The sequence below is a fragment of the Heterocephalus glaber genome, unplaced genomic scaffold (genome assembly GCF_053883595.1).
Source record: "Heterocephalus glaber isolate CG9 unplaced genomic scaffold, H.glaber_assembly_v1.0 deba00001610, whole genome shotgun sequence".
Lineage (NCBI taxonomy): Eukaryota > Metazoa > Chordata > Mammalia > Rodentia > Bathyergidae > Heterocephalus > Heterocephalus glaber.
Window position 1 is genome coordinate 32,959,368 of NW_028258381.1, and position 5,684 is coordinate 32,965,051.

A 5,684-nucleotide genomic window follows, 5' to 3' on the forward strand; every position below is an offset into this window, starting at 1 on the left:
CCAGACTCTTCTCACACACACTTCCCGGCTCCATGTTAAAGTGCAGAGTTTACAGACACCCACCCCAAAGACAAGTGGCTTGTGCTCACACTGCCTTGGAAGAGAAAAGACATGCTGGTTGGACATTAAATCCTCACCGTACTGTATGTAGTTGTGTCTATCTATCTGCATTTTACCCATGTGGCAGCTAAAGTTCTTAAAAAGGTATGTGACTTACCAAAGGCTGTTAGCCAGTAAGTGGCTGAGTTAGGACTAGTCACTGATTTTAGTCACTAATTCAACAACAGTTTTGGGAGGCAGTCACTTCGTCCCAGATGGGGCACTCTGGCATTGCTACACAGTGGCCAACTCCATTACCACTTGCCTCCTCCAGTGGGTATCGGCACCTGCCCAAGACCTTGAAAGTCAGCCACAGGGTTCCCTCTGGAGGAGACGGGAGAAAGGGGGCAGGGGGAAGGGTGGCATCTCAGAGGTCTCTGCAGCATCATAAGGGGGCCCTAAAGAAAGCATTGTACACCCTGAGGGCCTTTGGGAGACTCAACAGTGGCACAGTTGCAATTTGGGCCATGGCATCTTGGCACATGGGGTAGGCATCGGTCAGATGGTAGCCCAGCCAGGTGGATTCTGCCAGCCCATGTGGGACCTTGATGGAAATTCTGCCCCAGGCTTCACGCAGGGTTGTGCAGGTATGGACATGTGTATACGTATGATGATAGCATGCTCAGTCTGTCTGGGTGTGCACACATGTATATACCTGTGCAAGCGGTATGCTGTGTATGCCTACTGCATTCCAGGAGTTCCCTAATATGGAAACCGAGTACCTCAAAGGCCAGATTTGGAAAACCATTTGCCTTCTCATTCATTGGCAATCTAATCTTCTTAGGGCCCTAACACCTCTTGAAACTCCAAGCCATTTGGAAATAATCATCATCATAATAGCCATGCTAATTGATCACTGTATTAGTCAGGGTTCTCTAGAATCAATAGAAAACACATGAATAATATGCAAAAGGAGTTATTAGGTAGATTCTCAGCATCAGAGGTGGGAGACTCCACTGTGGCCATCTGCAGGGTCAGAGAGGAGAGAATCCATTTCAGCCAACTCAGCCCAAGGATCTGGAAGCCACAGAACAAGAGGGGTTGAGACCAGGGCCAAAGCCCTGAAAGCTCCCTGGAGAGTCACCTGTGTAAGCCTGTGTTGGAACCTGAAGAAACTGGAGACTGATGCCCAAAGGCAATGGCAGCAAAGGTTGAACTCACTTAGGAAGACTGGAACCCTTCAGAAATGGCCACACTTCCTCCTTCTTTCCCTGTTTTATTCCATTGAGGGTACAAACCACCTCCAGGCGGGTTGGCCACCCTCTGTTTGCCAGTCTACACGTCAGTCATTCACAGGCACACCCAGAGCTGTGCTCTACTGGTCTGCAGTGGTTAAGAGTCACAACAGCCTTGTCTTTCAAGTGCCACCCTGAACAACTTTATAGAAGTGTAGCCCCTGTTTCTCAGGATAGCCCTATGAAGCTTCAACTGTTATCATTACCCCTCTTTAGGGATGGGGAAACTGAGACCAGTAGAGCCCAAACTGAAGGTCTCCTGGGTATGCTTGATGGAGCCAGGTTGTAATTCAGCCCATCTGGGGTCAACACATCCTCCCCTAACCCACTCTGCCGCTGTCCCCAGGGGCTCTACAGAGTCACTGGTGGTTCTTCCTCTGTTTGTTACAGCTGAAAGACACAGGCTGAATGTTTGAGCTTGGGGGCCTTTACCAGGTTTTATCTTCCCAAGGTAAAGAAATGGTGCCAGAGCAGCCAGGGAAGGTTATTCTTGGCCAGGGGTCCAGTTCCAAAAACCAGGTGACTTCTGCCTGCTTTTCTGCTGTTACCTAGGAAACAGGTAGCTTTGGTCACAGGGGTGGAGCTGAAGCATCCATGGGACCTGGAGTCAGGAAACCACAGAGGTGAGCTCAGACTGGGACAGGAATGGAGTGAGGGGGAAGGCTGCCTGAGACCTGGTGCCCCTGGGGCCAACAAGTCCTGTCAGGGCAAGAGTCGGCCATTTCCAGAGAACCAGGGCTGTGACTCTGCCCTCTCCCTTTGTGGGCCCACCCTCCTTTCCCTGGCAGTAATGGCTCCTTCTAGAAGCTTTCTTTGATTGGCCTCATGGGAAATAAACATCTTCAGATAGGGCTTAGGCTGCTGAGGAAATAGAAAGGGGAAAACTGAATAAAAATTTCCATGTGTTTGCTTTAGAGGAAATCATATTGATATTTAAAAGATGCCTAAGTGTTTCTTTAACACACCAGAACACACACACACACACACACACACACACACTTCAGCCCTAGCTAATTATAAGCTCAGGTGGAACAGTGACCCCTCTGCCCTACCTTAAACCAGATGGATAGGGCTGAAAGAAGCCCTCCACTTGAACAGGGCACAACTTGGGCAACCGTCCGGGCGGTCCCGCATGTGATGCCCTCTCTCCAACAGGCTGCACAACAAGTGAAAACACATACCCTGCCCATGTGGATTTATTCGTGTTTCCTGTATCAGTGAAGAGATGGAGCCATAGCAATTAAATATTTACAATTATCAGAGGAAAGACAGTGCACAGTGCCGAACCAAGATAAGAATATAGTTTTAAAATATTTACAACGAACACATCTTGCTCCTGGGTCTTCTCTTGGGCCTGGCATTTTAGGTCTCTGATCTCTGTAGCATTGTATTTTTTTTCCAGATCCCCTGTAGTTTTGAAAATGTCTGAGAGAGCTTCTTGATTAAGTCTGAAGACGACTATGACAGAGGGGAAAGACATTTGGGGAATTCGACTCCAGGCCCACTGAGCACAAGGGCCCTTCTCGTGATCCCTTAGCTGATGTGGGAATCTCCTTCGTATGCCTGAGTCAAGATTGTGAATGGCCAAACTGTGGCCCTGCCTGGAACGCCACTGGGGGGAAGAAACAGCCGCTACTGAACCTTTATACGTTGGTCTCCTGAATATTGAAAGTTATCTTAGACGCCAGAGTTAATATGGCACAACCAATTGCCTCATTCGTGATTCCTTTCATGAATTCAACTTCAAAATATTACATATGATTACACTGAGAAATAGCACTTCATTGTGCTTGACTCAAATCTCGATTCTTCATAAGATCCCAGCCAGGGACCACAAACAGCACAAGTTCAACCTAAACGTGCTACATCCGCCACAGCAAGGAGAAAAAAGTGTCAGACAATCAAAGCCAGAAAAGGTCACCAGGCCCTTTGTTTAATTACAGAGAATTTCAAAGAAGCATCAACTGTGAAATATTTGGCGATCCAGAGAGATTAAATAAACCCCAGCCTCTGGGATGGGATGTCAGGGAATTATCAGGAATCACAGGCATTTTATTTGATGGGTGCTGTGTTTGACCTTGCAGCAGCATGGCTGGCGCTCCTCCTCACCCTGAGCATCTCCTGACGTCCTTGCTCCCTGGCCGTATCTGCTCCAGGGCCCTGCAGGCCTCGGCTGGAAGTATGAGGCAACGCACGTTTCTCGTGTGTATTTATATCGAGGTGGCTCTGTTGCCAAGGAGCGCTGAGAGAAAGCAGAACGGAGATAACTTCTAATCCACCTTTCTGTGATAGTGTGGCGCAAAGTGAAGAGACCCAGGGCTCCGTCCTGGGGTCTGGCATGGCCCTGGGAGGGGCAGCCCTGGGGTGTCATCAGCAAAGGCAGCAGGCACTGGAGGGAGCTTCTGCATCTGAAAATGCTGGTGACTGCACCAAAGGGCAGCTGCATTCTGGGCGGCAAATGGAGAAGAGGGGCCCGGAAGAGGAGGGGAACAGAAGCCCAAAGTCATTTGTAGCTAATGAGAAAAATATGTAAGTATTTAAATGCGTGAGATTTGGCAGCTAAAGAATGAGACTCTGCAGTGTTGGGACTGTCACGGAGCCGAGGGGGTGTTGGGAGTAGAGAGAGGAAGTTCCTTGTTCCAGGTCACAGGGTGGGGCTGGTGACAGAGGGCTGGGAGCCAGTCTGGGGCTCTTTGAGGTATACCCCAACTACTCAGTGGGCTCCTAAATGGGAGTGAGGTACTGCCCCTGCTTGTGTGGGAATCCCTGAGGACTCTGTTCCAATGGACCCTGACGTCTCCTCTGAGAAGATGGGTAAAAGAACCTGGAGCTCTGCATAGGGTGAAGTTGGGGCTGGAGGGAGACCAGTCCATCTTATGCACCAAGGTCATGTATTGAGGTAAAATATGGTGGTGTGGCCACAGCCATGCACCTAGCGTCACACAGAACTGGACTTGCATCCTAGACTCCCTCTTGATTGAGCTTGGGAGACTCATTCAGGTGTCGGGGGCGGGGGGCAGGCCCTGTTTCTTCATCGCTAGAGTGGAAACAGGATACTGTTATGATCTGAATGTTTGTGTTCTTCACCCCAAATTCATGTGATGAAATCCAATCACCATGAGATGACAATAGTGGTGGGGCCTTTGGGGCTAATTGGATCATAAGGGTGGGGCCCACATGTGTGAGATTAGTGCCCTTACCAGAGTACCCAGAGACCTGCCTTATTTCTTCCACCCTGTAGGGACACGTCAAGGAGATGATTCCCATGAACCAGGAAGAAACAGGACCCTTTTCAGACACAGAATTGGCCAGCACTTTGATCTTAGACTTCTCAGCCTCCAGAATCATAAGAAATAAATTTCTACTGGCTGTAAGCCACCCAGCCTGTGGTACATACTTTGTTATTGTAGCCTGGACAGAATAAGACAGTCATGTCTTCACAGACTCATAAGACTCACATAAGAAAATAGACACTAGGGCCGGGGATTTAGCTCCGTGACACAATGCCTGCCTCGCAAGTGCAAGGTCCAAGATCCTGAGTTTGAACCCCAGTACCAGAAAAAAAGAAAGAAAAAGAAAATAGACATAAACATCACTTATTATTAAAAATGTACTTTACAGCAAAGACTTTTGATTCCTGGGGAACAGGTTTCCCACTAATGAGCATCATACTTTGCTAACTGGTCATTTTATATCCTCACCATCCTTGTCTTTTCCTTCTTCCCCTAGATAATACTCCACCACAGTCAGCCTGAGATGGGCAGGAGGTAAAGGGTTTATTAAAGTGAGTTTCTGGGTGAGACTGGCTAGTCCTGTGTGCCTCCCCGTGACATGCTGGCTGGGCCCCCGAAGCGCCTGCAGGAGCAGGTCTTCCTTATGGGGACTTCAACAGGCTGACCTCCAAGGTGGACTGGAGAGCTGGGGTGACCCCAGGCTTCAGCTTGAATTTCTGATGTCTCTGTCACTTCATGGCACAAAAATTCCTGCAAAACAGAATGGTCTTTTCACAGGAATTTCAATCAAAGTTGATAAAAAATACCATAAAAAATGCAGAAACAATTCACAACATAAAAGTAGCCACAATAGCAAAGCAGTCCCAAAGGGATAGAACTGAGCCCCTCCCAGGCTTGGAATCCCAGCATCTGGGGTCATTTCTCTCTGCAGCCCAGGACTGGTAAGGATTGGGTTGAGAAGCGATTCAGTCCAGGCCTAACAATTCAACTTGATCCTGCACAGGCCCAGAGGAGCTTTGCATTTTGTTTTGCATGTGAGATATTCCCCGAGAGTTCTTGTCCCTGAGCTATTCCGGGTTCTGGGATTTGTAGGATTTCTCCAGTTCATCTGGCTGAT

General features: G+C 48.6%; 1 long non-coding RNA gene across 1 annotated transcript; it reads left to right on the forward strand.

Moving 5' to 3' along the window:
- The first annotated feature begins 3,404 nt into the window (after positions 1 to 3,404).
- Positions 3,405 to 4,712, forward strand: LOC147822683 (uncharacterized). Its single transcript, XR_015445492.1, has 2 exons — positions 3,405 to 3,863; positions 4,576 to 4,712. It is a non-coding gene; the product is annotated as an uncharacterized LOC147822683 (long non-coding RNA).
- The last annotated feature ends 972 nt before the right edge of the window (positions 4,713 to 5,684 follow it).